Source organism: Chlorocebus sabaeus, chromosome 20 (genome assembly GCF_047675955.1).
Source record: "Chlorocebus sabaeus isolate Y175 chromosome 20, mChlSab1.0.hap1, whole genome shotgun sequence".
Taxonomy (NCBI): domain Eukaryota; kingdom Metazoa; phylum Chordata; class Mammalia; order Primates; family Cercopithecidae; genus Chlorocebus; species Chlorocebus sabaeus.
Window position 1 is genome coordinate 114,910,995 of NC_132923.1, and position 14,541 is coordinate 114,925,535.

The 14,541-nt window shown below is 50.7% G+C and overlaps 1 long non-coding RNA gene across 1 annotated transcript in view; it reads right to left on the minus strand.

The window, feature by feature from the left end:
* Positions 1–730: 730 nt before the first annotated feature.
* The window catches only part of LOC103225418 (uncharacterized), a 29,495-nt gene continuing 15,684 nt past the window's right edge, over positions 731–14,541 (minus strand). The window contains exons 2-3 of the long non-coding RNA XR_494463.3: positions 3,214–3,335; positions 731–1,256 (exon numbers count right to left, since the gene is read on the minus strand). This is a non-coding gene — a long non-coding RNA (uncharacterized lncRNA). The remainder of the gene's footprint in view (positions 1,257–3,213; positions 3,336–14,541) is intronic.

A 14,541-nucleotide genomic window follows, 5' to 3' on the forward strand; every position in this document is an offset into this window, starting at 1 on the left:
CGCAGGCCACCATGCCTGGCTAATTGTTGTATTTTTAGTAGAGACGGGGTTTCACCATATTGGCCAGGCTGGTCTCGAACTCCTGACCTTGTGATCCGCCTGCCTTGCCCACCCAAAGTGCTGGGATTACAAGCGTTAGCCATCGTGCCCGGCCAAGAAATGTGTGTTTAACTGTGCATTTGATCCTGGTCCCAACATTTAACTCAGGGGCTAAGCTCCTCCCACAAGGGGAGCTGGATTTACACAATTGAGAAATATAATCACCACTGCCACCCAGACTCCTGCCACCAGATCTCTGTATGTCACTGTGTAAGGTCCTGCCAGTGCAGGGCTACCACCATTGATAGTAACTGCAACTGAGTGCACACTTACCATGTGCTGGGTGCTTCACACACTTTCACTGCCTCATCACATTCTCACCTCAAGCCGCCAACCTGAGGAAACCCCCCATTTTACAGATGTGAAAACTGAGGATCAGCTCAGGGATATGAAGTTCCTGCTCAGAGACCACACAGAGGTGGAAGGGACTCAGTCTCACTGTCTGCTGCAAAGCCCGTGCATTTACCACTAGGCTACCCTGCCTCTGGAGGCTGAGCAAAGCCTCTGTTTCTCGGTACCCCAGGGAGGGCTGCTGGGGAGAGCCCAGAGGAAATAGCAGAGGCCTGAGTGACCCTCCTCACCAATCAGCAGATGACAATTTCACTTAAACCCAATTTCACCACATTAAGAGCTTCTCTTCCTTCTTTTCAAAAGAACTGGGCTTCAGGGTGGACTCCCAAAGTGGTTCTGAATTCTGGAGGGGCCAAGAGTGTGGTTATAATGCTGAGGGCACATCTCCAGGGTCATCATGTTTACTGAGTTCAATATGGACACAGGAGTCTTGGTGACGGTCCCCAGATATGTGAACTCGGAGTCATTCTGGGCAATCAGGGTCCTGGGGTCACTGCTGGGAAATTCCCACAATGCCTCAGTTCTCTCTGGGAAAGTCCAGCTGTGCCTCCAGACTGGGACTCAGTCGCCACACTTATGGGCCAGCCGCGGTGATCAAGGCTCTGTGGGTCTCTCCAGCACCCCCAGACACCCTGGCTGGACCTGGGGACAGTCAGGGAAAGCTTCCTGGAGGAGGGATGATGGAGCAGGCCTTTGTGGACAGAGAAGATTCACGCAGGCAGAGAGAGCGGCATCTTCTCCAAAGAGTTTTCCTGGCACCACAGACAGGGCCGGCCTTCCTTGTCAAGCAGACCTGGGTTTGAATCCTTGGATGGACAAATAGATAGATGGATAAATATATTTTGAAAAAGAAGGAAGGAAAGGAGAAAGGGAGGGAGGGAGGAAGGGAGGGTTCATTCGTACTCATTTGTTAATTTCAGGGCTGCAGGCCCTTGCTGCCCGCATTTGCCCCTCCTGCAGAATCTATAACATCAGTCCGGAGACGCTGGGTTACACTGCAGCCACAGGCAACTCCAAAGCCGGTGGCCCCACACATGAAGCATTCGCTCCTGCTCACACTGCATGCCTGTGGATGGGAGAGCAGTGGGAGAGGCCCCAAAGCCCCATCTGCTCTGTGTTGTCCCCACCCAGGTCCCAAGTCACCCCCATCCTGCTAGTTGCTGCTTGCTGTCACATTTTGCTGGCCAAAGCCAGTCACACAGCCACCTCTAACTTCAAGGGGGTGGGAAGTGCATTCCTACCTTAGATCCAGAAGGAGGAGAACCTGGATACCTCGCTGCCACACAAACCATGTCCCATTCCAGCTGCCTGGAGCACTGTCCCCCAGTCAGGGGGGTGGGGACTGGGGAGGGAGGGGAGACAGCAGAAAGACCCTGGCCCCATGGCTTCAGTGCAGGGATCCCAGTGGCCTGCAAAGGTATCCTCCCTCCCCAGCTCCCTGGCTCGGCTTGCTGTGGGTAGACTTCACCATCAGCCAGAGAGCAAGTCTCCCAGTTGGGGCTGGAGATGAGTCTTGTCCTGAACCACTCTCAGATGGATCCTTGCTCCCAGCTATGCCCCCAGGGGTCCAAGGGCAGGCCCTCAGGGACTAAAATGCTCCCTAGAGATAATCAAGTCCAACCCTTTCATTTAAGGCTCAGACAGCATGTGCTGGATTCCCATGGCACTATTGGTGAAGGGCAGAGCAGGGTCTCTAGTGACCCTGTCCAGAGTCCCTTCTACCCTCCAGCTGCAGACAGGGACCTTCTGAATGGAATGCAAGAGATAGGATAAAATGTCTGCCCTTCCCCTGGCCAAAGTCTCACTGCTGAGCTTGACGGGGTCCTCGGGGGCAGCTTGGGGGCCTTGGGACCTCTCCCACTGCTACAGGGGCCCCTTCTCATCTGCAGGGGAAGAAGCACTGGATTTGAAGTCAGACAGTACTGTGTTCATGTCACGTCCTGACCAAGTGTCCCTGGCCAAGACACTTCACCTCACTGGACCTCAATTTCCTGATCTATAAAACGGGGACAATGATACCTGCCCTGCCTAATTCACTGGACTCATGAGAAGCTGTGGGAAGATTTCTCCCATTGTGACATATTCTACAAATGTGTATAAGGCAATGTTTTCATCCCCTTCTGCCCAGCCAGCCTGACCAGCCCTGGGTCCCCAGAGGCTCGCACAAGTTCTGCACAGAGGTATATTCAGGGACTGTTTTGATGAACTGAATGTATTAATATATGTCCCTTTTTTTTTTTTTTTTTTTTTTTGAGACAGAGTCTCTCTCTGTCGCCTAGGCTGGAGTGCAGTGGCATGATCTCAGCTCACTGCAACCTCTGCCTCCCGGGATCAAGCAATTCCCCTGCCTCAGCCTCCCAAGTAGCTGGGATTACAGGTGCCTGCCACCATGCCCGGCCAATTTTTGTATTTTTAGTAGAGACAGGGTTTCACCATGTTGGCCAGGATGATCTTGATCTCCTGACCTCATGATCCGCCCGCCTGGGCCTCCCAAAGTGCTGGTATGTTCTTAATTCATCTCATCAGGTAGCAGCCAACTTTAAGGCCAGTGCTGTGGATAACAAAGTCCCTCGGTCCTACAAGGAGCCCAAGCACATCTGTCACAGATATGGGAGCCCGAGAGGTCGCAGGCCACGCTAGGCGCTCGGCACTCATCTCTGTATAATTTGGTTCGCGGATTTATAGCCCATCTCCCCCACCAGCCTGTGCACTCCATGGACGCAGGAAACGGGTCTGGCTGGTTTTCTGCTAAATCCCCAGCACCTGGCCTGGGGCCTGACAGGTGGCAGGTCTTCAGTGAATATTTATCGTCCGAATGAAGGCTCTTGTGGATCTGGCTCCGTTCCTTCCAGCAGTCCCATCTCTCTGCACCTTGGATTCTTTATCTGTGAGAGGGAAGGAGGTGGGAAAATAAGCTGAGATAGCAAAGAACTCAGATAACAGTTTACAAAGCCCTTGGGTCACCAAAAGGCTCGCAGTGGGCCTGGCTGCTATCATCACCATTGCCATCACTACCATACTGCAGAGATGAGACAGCTCCCATAGAGGCTGCAGAGGGCTGGGGGAGGGCTCCAGCCGGGCCCCCAGTGTGTCCTGAAATACCACACACATTGCAAGTCCAGTGCCAGACCCACAGTTCCATTTCAGCTGCCAGACAGTGGTTCTTCTCCCCGTATCTTGGAAGAAGAAATGAAGAAATTGAGACTCAGGGCGACAAGAGAATTCGCCCAGGTCACACAGCGCCTACGCACTTGATCATTTCCTGAGGGTCTCCAGGGTGCCTGTCCCAGCAGCAACACAAGCTTGCCTCATTTTATCATATGCCCATCTTACAGGTGAAGAAATTGAGGCCCACGGAGGTCACAGGGCTTGCCTGAGAACCACAGCCAGTTAATAGCAAAAGAGCATCTCCCGCCCCTACTCGGGCCTCAGCCTCAGTTCCCGGTGCCCACTCCATCCCCAGGAGGCTGGGATCTGAGCAGGGCCCTGGCCACTCTCTGCCACTCCGGAAGTGCCCTGTGTCTGTACCTTGATCTCCACACCCACGGTGCCAGGAAACCCCGGCAGGGGCGGCAAACTGCGGGATATTTATAGCGAGTGTGCAGAACGCTGCCACCCCCATCTGTTTACCCAACAACGCACTTCTCGCTGGCCACTTACAGCCCCGCCAGCCACAGACAGACCCTCTCGGTCGCCTCATCTATTTTTTCCTCCCCACTTAATTTTGCATCATCCCAGCTTCCAAAATAAACTTCCCCAAACCAGCCAGGCTCATTCTGGCCCAGAATCCCTGCCCGAGAGCCCCCTTCAGCCCCTGCCCCCACATCAGCCCATGCAGCAGACCCACCAAACCCAACCCGGCCCGTGGCTGCCTTTGGCCTTGATTTAGAAGCAGCTGCTCCTGCCCCGGCGGGTTTCTGACAAGGCAGTGCCGGGGCGTCTGTCTCTGCAGGGATGCCGGCTGGGCTTCTGTGTGCATAGTTGCTGGTAGGAGGCTGAAGATACTGCCCCCTGTGCCCTATCCACCTCCCCAACACACATGGACACACACACGTATGCACACACACAGAAACACAGAGCCCCACAAGCGTCAGCCTCCTCCAAGACTTCTCCCCCCTCATTCCCTGGCCCAATGCATGGGGCCCAGCCACTCCTCACCTGCCCACCCACCGCTCTGAATGTTTCCTTCCTCAGTCCCACTCTGCCATTTCACCTCCAGGCCTTTGGACATGCTCTTCCCTTAGCCTAGAACACTACAACAGTTTTCTCCTCACCACCAGCCAAGTTTACCTTACCAATCCCTCAGGCCTAAACGCTATGTCACCTCTTTCAGGAAACTCCCTGTCCAGCGTAGGGGAGGCGGTGTGTCCTGGGCCATCCTACCTTCCACCAGGCCAAGAGACACTTCTAAGTCACACCTAGGGTGGAATGGGGCCCCCACCTGACCCTTACCCCCACCCCAATTCTCCACGAATTTCTCAGCCCAGCCCTGGCCCTGCACACAGAAGCAAACCAGCTCTCTCACCCCTAGGAGAAAGCACTCCCGCACCCCAGGACCAGAGAGGACCATTAAGCCCACCCCCGTGTTGCAGCCAGGGACATCTCAATCCTTCCAGAATTACCATCCCAACTTCATGTTCAATCCCTTGAGCTGCAGGTTTTTCAGGCTACTAATTCACAAGACCGTTTATTTCTTCTAAGTTTCTTTGCAAAGGTTGAGGATAGGAAAGGAATTAATGTTATGTCTATTTCCATTTAAAAGAAAGATACTCGTAGGCCCGTTTTTGGATAAAGAAACTGTAGCTTAGAGAATTCCGCTTCAATTATTCATTCAGCACTCACGCACTGAGCTCTCACCACATCCCAGGCACACCACAGCACCAGGGGCACAGCAGTGGGCAAAACAGCCACAGCCCCTGCCCTCCTGGAGGCCCCAAGCCGCGGGAAAAGACGCATTCAACAGACGATTACACCAATAACTATTGAATAACCATTTGTATTAGGTTGACAGTGTTTCAAAGCTCAGGACTAAGACAGAATATGTAATCAGAAGCCCACGGAAGCCTTCTCAGACCTGTTATGGAAGTTGAGACCTGCAGCAAATTAGTCCACTAAAGAGTAAGTTGAGACCAGGCACAGTGGCTCACACCTATAATTCCCACACTTTGGGAGGCCGAGGCAGGGGGATCACTTGAGCTCAGGAGGTCGAGACCAGCCTGGCCAACATGGTGGGAAACTCCATCTCTACTAAAACTACAAACATTAGCCGGGCATGGTGGCATGGCCCTGTAGTCCTAAGCTAGTAAGGAAGCTGAGGGAGGAGAATCGCTTGAACCCGGAAGGCAGAGGTTGCAGTGAGCCAAGATGATGCCACTGCACTCCAGCCTGGGTGACAGAACAAGACCCTGTCTCAAAAAAAAAAACAAAAAAAAAACAAAAAAAAAAAGCAAGTGGAGGGGCATTCCCAGCAGGAGAAACAGCACACGCAAAGGCCTGGAGAGACCTCTTGACCTCCCAAAGTACTGGGATTACAGGCACATGCCACTGTGCCCAGGGGTACGGTGTCCCAGGTACTCAGAAGGCTGAGGATTGCTTGAGCCCAGGAAGGCTACAGCAAGCCATGACTGTGTTAATGCACTCCAGTCAGTGACTGGACAGCAAGACCCTGTCTCTAAAAATAAAAAAAAAAGAAGGAGGGAGGGAGGGAGGGAGGGAAGGAAGAAAGGAAGGAAGGAAGGAAGGAAGGAAGGAAGGAAGGAAGGAAGGAAGGAAGGAAGGAAGGAAGGAAGGAAGGAAGGAAGGAAGGAAGGAAACATTCAAGTGCAATTCGGCACCTCATGCAGTAATCCTTAGCTGTCAGTTACATTTCTGTTACCATGACCTAGACCAAATACCGCTTCTAATTTACCTTGAATTTTTCTTTATCAGTCAGGCCTTTTTCTGAGACTTCAGAATTGCAGGTGTCCAGATTGTCTGCCTCCCTGTTAATGGTCACTGCCAGACTAGCTTTTCATTCCTCCAAGTTCCTCTGATTTCTTCCCTTGTAGGTGATGTCAATTACCTTTGAGAAGAAGTCAAGTTAACACTGCCCACCCCAAGCTTCCCCGAGGCAATGGGCTGCATTAGAGGTCTGCCATGTGGAAGGGATGGGTCTAACAAGGGCCTTACCACTCCTGAATAGTGTGTTTCCCAGGTTGGGTCCCGGGATGTTCTCCTAACATCAGCTTCAACACACACTCGGATTCAACCTTCTGTTGAAGGTCCAGCACTAGCAAAGCCTCCACGTCCCCCGTGTGCCACTCTGCTTCCCAGAGGAGTGGTATCCCTTCCAGGTCAAGCCGTTTTGAAAGTTCAAGCAGGGGCCAGGTGTGGTGACTCACGCCCGCAATCCCAACACTTTAAGAGGCCGAGGTGGGCAAATTGCTAGAGCCTAGGAGTTTGAGACCAGCCTGGGCAACACAGTGAGACCCTGTCTCTTAAAAAAAAAACACACACACACACACACACAAATTAGCTGGACATGGTGGTGCATGCCTAGCATTCCGGCTACTCAGGAGGCTGAGGTGGGAGGATCTTTCTTGACCAGGAGGTTGAGATTGCAGTGTGAGCTGTGATTATGCCAGTGCACTCCAGCCTGGACGATGGAACAAGACCCTGTCTCAAAAAAAAAAAAAGATTCGGCCAGGCACGGTGGCTCACATCCGTAATCTCAGCACTTTGGGAGGCCGAGGCGGGCAGATCACGAGGTCAGGAGATCGAGACCATCCTGGCTAACACAGTGAAACCCTGTCTCTATTTAAAACTACAAAAAATTAGCCAGGCGTGGTGATGGGTGCCTGTAGTCCCAGTTACTCGGGAGGCTGAGGCAGCAGAATGACGTGAACCGGGAGGTGGAGCTTGCAGTGAGTCGAGATTGCGCCATTGCACTCCAGCCTGGGTGACAGAGCGAGACTCCGTCTCAAAAAAAAAAAAAACAGACTCAAGAAGAATGCTCAGCTGCAACAAGTGTTTTCACCACAGTCCTCTGTTTCTAGAAGTGAAGAGCAAGCTGCCAGCTGACTCAGTGAGGTGACAAGAGGATAAAGACAGACAGGAGTCAGCTTCCGTGATTCAATCCAGTCAGAAAGACCAAGCAAGGACAGGAGCCCTGTGAGGGAATCAGAATCATGACCTGAGGCTGGGCCAGTGGACAAGACCCCAGACCTGTAGGCCAGGCTGTGCAGGGGGATCCCAGGACGGCAGGTAAAGGTGAATGCCGTCACCCTGATCAGTGAGAGCCCCATCCTTCAGGTGGGTGGAAAAGGGATACCTGCCTTCTCCTAGGCAGGGAGGGGCTGGGGCATAACAAGGTCATAACCACTCCAGGGTGAAACGAGGACTGCTGCAAGTACAGCCCTTAGAATCCTGGAATCACAGGACATTGGGGAATTTTTCTTCTCAGCATTACAAGAGACTGGAGAGAGAGGAGGTTAAAATATCCCAGGGCCAGGCGCGGTGGCTCACACCTGTGATCCCAGCACTTTGGGAAGCCAAGGCGGGCGGATCACCTGAGATCAGGAGTTCAAGACCAGCCTGGCCAATATGGTGAAACCCCATCTCTACTAAAAATACAAAAATTAGCTGGGCGTGGTGGCAGGTGCCTGTAATCCCAGGTACTCGGGAGGCTGAGGCAGGAGAATCACCTAAACCTGGGGGTGGAGGTTGCAGTGAGCCGAGATCGTGCCACTGCACTCCAACCAGGTGAAAGAGCAAGACTCCATCTCAAAAAAAAAAAAAAAAAGAAAGAAATCTCAGGGTTCCAGGTGGAGAAAATGGGCTTCACCTAAAGCAGGAAAGACTGCAGTTAGACATGAGGTAGGAATACTGACCATCCAAGTGGCAGCATGTGGAATGAACTCCCGAAGGTGGATGTAGGTTCAGCATTCCCAGGACCGAATGCAAAAAGACCTGCCCTGACTGGTGAGGCTCGACCAGAAGGGCCAGCTTTCCTGAGTCTGACAACCCCTCTTCCATGGCAAAAGATTCCATAATGAGGGCACTTTTAGTATGTGTTAATGGCAAAATAACAAAAAGCCAACATAACCCATTCAGACTTTAGAGCATATACAGAAAGTCCAGGAACAGAAGAACAGGTTAACTGACAGCACAAACAGGCACTGCCGAGTGGGTCACCCTCCACAAATCAACTTCATGTCTGCACCAGCCAAAGACATTTTATTTTTATTTTTATTATTTATTTTATTTATTTATTTATTTATTTATTTATTTATTTATTTATTTATTTTGGGGGATGGAGTTTCGCTCTTGTTCCCCAGGCTGAAGTGCAGTGGCACAATCTCAGCTCACCGCAACCTCTGCCTCCCGGGTTCAAGCGATTCTCCTGACTCAGCCTCCTGAGTAACTGGGATTACAGGCATGCGCCACCATGCCGGGCTAATTTTGTATTTTTAGTAGAGACGGGGTTTCTCCATGTTTGTCAGGCTGGTCTCAAACTCCCGACCTCAGGTGATCTGCCTTCCTCGCCCTCCCAAAGTGCTAGGATTACAGGTGTGAGCCACCACGCACGGCAGCCAAGGGCATTTTAAAAAGCCACAACTGGGGGAAAAAGGGGCATGACTCTAGATTTAAAAAATCAGGAGACATAACAAATATCACAGGTGGACCTTGTTTAAGCCCTGATTGGAGAAGCCATCAGTAAACAGACTTTTTAAAAACTATTGGGGACATTTGATTCTGATGTTGGCGTTAATTTCATTAGGTAAGATAATATCATGGTCGTCATGCAAGAAACTGTCCTTGTGTTCCGAGACTGTAGTGTACTGGCAAATGTTTAACAACCAGCTCTCTGCCGTAGGGAGGTGGAGGGGAGCCCTGGTTTGTGGTGTATGCCGATTCTCATGGTGTAAATACTCCCACCATGGCTGATTTCAAGCTAACAACATGATGTCCCTGAACATGGAGTTAGGAAGAGATGCGCCAGCCAGGTCTTAGCCGCTGAAACCAGTGGCTCTGGCATGCCCCTGGTTTTAGAGCTGCACACTGGAGTTTGTATGGGCGAAACGAAAAGGTATCTGGCATGTGTTTTGAAATAACTTAGTAAAGATTTTTTTTTTTTTTTTTTTTTTTTGAGACAGAGTCTCGCTCTGTCTCCCAGGCTGGAGTGCAGTGGCCGGATCTCAGCTCACTGCAAGCTCCGCCTCCCGGGTTTACGCCATTCTCCTGCCTCAGCCTCCCGAGTAGCTGGGACTACAGGCGCCCGCCACCTCGCCCAGCTAATTTTTTGTATTTTTAGTAGAGACGGGGTTTCCGTGTTCGCCAGGATGGCCTCGATCTCCTGACCTCATGATCCGCCCGTCTCGGCCTCCCAAAGTGCTGGGATTACAGGCTTGAGCCACCGCGCCCGGCCGTAAAGATTTTTAAAAGTAGATGAAGCAGGCCAGGCACAGTGGCTCACGCCTGTAATCCCAGAACTTTGGGAGGCCAAGGCAGGTGGATCACCTGAGATTAGGAGTTTGAGACCAGCCTGGCCAACATGGTGAAATCTCGTCTCTACTAAAATTACAAAAATCAGTCGGGTGTGGTGGCACTCGCCTGTAATCCCAGCTACTTGGGAGGCTGAGGCAGGAGAATCACCTGAATCTGGGAGGCGGAGGTTGCAGTGAGCTGAGAGCATGCTATTGCACTCCAGCCTGGGTGAAACAGCGAGACTCCATCTCAAAAAAAAAAAAAGTAGATGAGGCAAATGGGATGAAATATTGATAATTGTTGAATCTGGGTAATTCAGATATGGGTGTTTATTAATACTATTATTCTTTATTGTGTATATTTGAACATTTTCACAGTAAAACATTTAAAACTGTGATTATCTTCTATATAGGAGGAAGGCTTTTAGTCCAAGAATTCTGGGTGTTCACATTGATTTCTAGACCTCTACTCTAAACCCGCAGCCTCCCAGCGGTCTGAAGGTGAAGAATGAGAACCACACGCTTAAATCCATCTTTTGATCATCAATGGGTCATAACCAAGGTTACTCTACAGATCCAGTGCTAGGTGAAGGGTGGAAAGAAAGCCCTAAAAGGAAAAAGAAACCTATGTCCTGATTGGCAGTCCTGGGTGTACCACCTGCTAACTGTGTGATGATCTTAGGCAACTTAACTGGACTCTCTGAGCCTCTATTTCCTCATTGGCAAAATAAAGGTACTAATAGCTTATGGTAAAGATTAAATGCAATATGTAGGTGCAGCTTTTGAGGCGTTCTGTGACAAACAGTAAGATGCTCAGTAAATATTGACTTCCTTCCTTCCCATAGGGACCTGACAGGGGTTACGGGGGCATGAGTGAGCTGTTAAAAGTACAGTCCCCATCTAAAGTCAAAGATCACTCTTCACCCGAGAAAGTGGGTCCCACGTTGCCAAATCTCCCATTTCTCAAGAGAAGCTGGAGATCTAGCTTCTTATGTGAAATTTCCCAATCTGGAAATAGTATCAATAAATTCATGTACTTGAAAACACGCTAGGCAGGCCAAGCAAAACACCTCCACAGACCACAGGTGCGCAACTTCTGGTTTCAACCATAGAACAAGATGAAGCGCTAACAATCCCTGAAGCCTTATTCAACGTTCACTGAAGCTGGGCCCTGTGCTCAGAAGCCTTTACCTACCTTATCTATTGATTCCTCATGACATTGCTATGATCCCCTCGAACAGATGAGGAAACTGAGCCTCAGAGAGGCAAAGAGATCTGTCAGGGCCAGGAACAAATGCAGGTCTTCCCCAGAACTTGCTGGTCCACTTCACTGCTTCTCTAGATTCCCACAAGAGTCTTTAAGGAGCGAATGCCAGTGCCAGAGAGGGGCAAGGACTTGCCCAGGGCTGCACATACATGGCTGGCTGGCTGGGACTGACCAGGTTTCCCATTCCCTCCCTGGTCAGGGTGAACAGCCTTGGAGGACACACCTGTGCAGATCTGCCCAGCCAAGCCCAGCACAACGTAGGCCATAGTGGCAGGGGAAAAAACTACCTTTTATCTCCTTGAAAAATGCAGGGATAGGCATTAAGACTTTTCTAGACCCCAATTAGCTGGCTATAGTGGCAGGCACCTGTAATCCCAGCTATTCAGGAGGTTGAGGCAGGAGAATCGCTTGAGCCCTGAGAGGCAGAGGTTGCAGTAAGCTGAGATCACGCCACGGCACTCCAGCCTGGTGACAAGAGCAAGACTCCATCTCAAAAAAAAAAAAGAAGAAAAAAGAATTTTCTAGACCCCGAGCCTAGTGCCCCCAGTTTCTTCACCTCACAAATCTGGGAAATTGGACTGGAAATCCCGGTCACCAGCTGACCAGACACTCTTTTACCAGTTGCTTCCAAGACTGAGCTGGAGAAACATCCAACCACGTTGCTTTGGGCCCACTCCGTGAGAACTGGCAATAACTTAGACAGGTTGAATGTGATTCTTTCTGATTAAAAACTTGGCTAGGTTTCCCTTCCTCGGTGAATTTTCATAGTTATTAAGGAGGGAGAACTAACTCCAGAAACAGGCTGCTCAGGAAGTTAAGGAATTGGTCCCTTCGAGAAAGATACGTTCTGATTCCATTATGTGTGAGGTATTCATGGTGCTGGGCACAGAGAGGGATACAGTGTGGAGGTCTCTGCCTTGGATTTTGAGGGTTTAATAGTAACCCCCAGGAAGAGTCTACAGAAACCCCATGAGCTTCCCCTTCTGAACACAGACATTAATTCTGACATGTGGAAGACTTTTGTCCATTGAACAGCTTTGTGCTGGCTCAGTGCCCAGACCACCTGCTTCCAAACCCTGGCCATGCTGCTAACTGGGTGACTTTAGGCAATGCACTTGAACGCTCTGTGCCTCAGCTTCTCCATATGTATAATGGGAATAACATTTACCTATGTGATAGGGTTGTTAAAATGTCTTACAGCAGTTTTAGAGGCACATCTGGGCTTCCCCTCCTATAAATGGAACTAATAACAGTATCTACTTCCTAGAGCTATGGCCAAGATTCCATGAGTTAATGCAAATGGGAAAAGCACTTGGAATGGTGGCTGGTATATAGAAAGCACCAGACGCACTCTGACTACTGATATTAAAGAGCTATTCACAATTTGACTTTTTAATTAATTTGCATTGACACTTTCACAGTTGGGCTGTTTTTGAAAGTTAGAAGAACACTTCCTCCAAGAGACTTTCTCATTAAGAATTTCCGGGCAGGCACGGTGGCTCACGCCTGTAATCCCAGCACTTTGGGAGGCCGAGGCGGGCAGATCATGGGGTCAAGAGATCGAGACCATCCTAGTGAAAACATAGTAGAGACATGGTGAAACCCCGTCTCTACTAAAAACAATACAAAAATTAGCGGGGCGTGGTGGCACGCACCTGTAGTCCCAGCTACTCAGGAGGCTGAGGCAAGAGAATCTGTTGAACCTGGGAGGTAGAATTTGCAGTGAGCCAAGATCACGCCACTGCACTCCTGCCTGGGCAACAGAGCTAGACTCCATCTCCAAAAAAACAAAACAAAACAAAACAAAAAACAGATTTTCCACTGACTCAGAGCAAAGGGCTCCTCCTCTCCATTATCACAGCTTGGGGAGAGACTCCGGTTGGTGGCTCCAGTTCTCTACCTCCTGGGTTCAGCTTGGTCCTGCTCACGGGGCTCACTCACACCCACTCATATGCATCTCCCAGCACCCCAGGAGAAGGCGAGTCCAGTAACATTGTTCCCACCTGATGGATACAGAAACTGAAGGTCCTGCAGCTTCCCAAAGTCAAGTGTCATGTGCTTTTGGGACAGGGGTTTAAGCCCAAACACCTGAGTCCCAGGCTCAAGGTGGTATGGGAGCTGGGGATGTGGCTCTGGAGTCCCAGGTCCACCGTTTTCCTTAAGAAAGTCACCCTGGTGTCTTCATCTGTAAAATGAGGGTGACAACAGTACCTACTTCCTAGATTTGTTGCAAGGATTGAATGAGTCAAAGCATGTAAAGCACTTAGAACGGTGCCTGACATACCAGGGCTCAACACTTGAGGGGCATGAGGCATCCTAGGTGGCCTGGCACAGTCTTGGTCTATGCCTGGTAGCCTGGCAAATCTTCCAGTTAGAGCCCCCCGTCACTCTTGAAAACATCCTGGTTTGGAAGAAAATTATACGGCCATCCTAACATAATTGCCTGTTGCCATCTAAATTATTATTGTTGTTATTATTATTTTCCACCATACCACACTGAGTCTCCAGGAAGTGAATATGTTGGTTCAAAATAGGTCAGCACTTCAGTACCACCCTTAAACCCAGGTGAGAGTGGCCCCTACCCTGGGGACCCCCCCAGTCTAGCCCTTCTCCAGCTAACCTCTCATCACAAAGAGGGAAGACCATGGGACAAGGGGACATGCCCACCTGGAGCTTAAGCCACCTCCACTAGAGCACACTCTGGGTGCCCAGGCCTCTGGGGTTCCCTGCACAGATGGCCCTTGGCCCACTGCCAGGATCTGTGTGGGTCTCTTCCCCAGAGCCAGCCCGAGGACAGAGTGCACCACTGGTGTGCCCAGCCCTAAGCCTGAGGGGCGACCAAGGGGCTGAGTTTGCATGTGCAGGCTGAGATGTTCATGAGTGTGCACAAGACCCTTGAAGGACAGGACAGAGGCAGAGGTAGGAAAAGGTAGGGGGCAGGGGCACAGGCCAGGCACTAGGGGTCCCCTCTCCCTGTGCCACTAGCCCCAGGGCAAGGTCTGAGGAGTATGAGAATGCCACACCCAAAGCCAGCTTTCCACCTTGTTAGGAAAGTGTATTTATCAAGATGGAAGAATAGAACATATTTTATTTTGCATTTTGTTAGCTTGATTTATAGCCTGCAAATATTTGGACACATGGTACATGAACCTCCATCTGTACTCTTGCCCAGCCCCACAAATCTCTGCCACATTCCGCCCAGTCCCAGTACCAAATGTTTACTGAGCCCCTCCTCTGTTCTGAGCCCAGGGGACCCGAGGGCACCATCCCAGCACTCGAACATGATGGCCTCTGTGGGAGCAAACTTCATACTCCAAAATCAGTGAAGAACTAAGGTCAGGGGTGAGGGCATGGACCTGG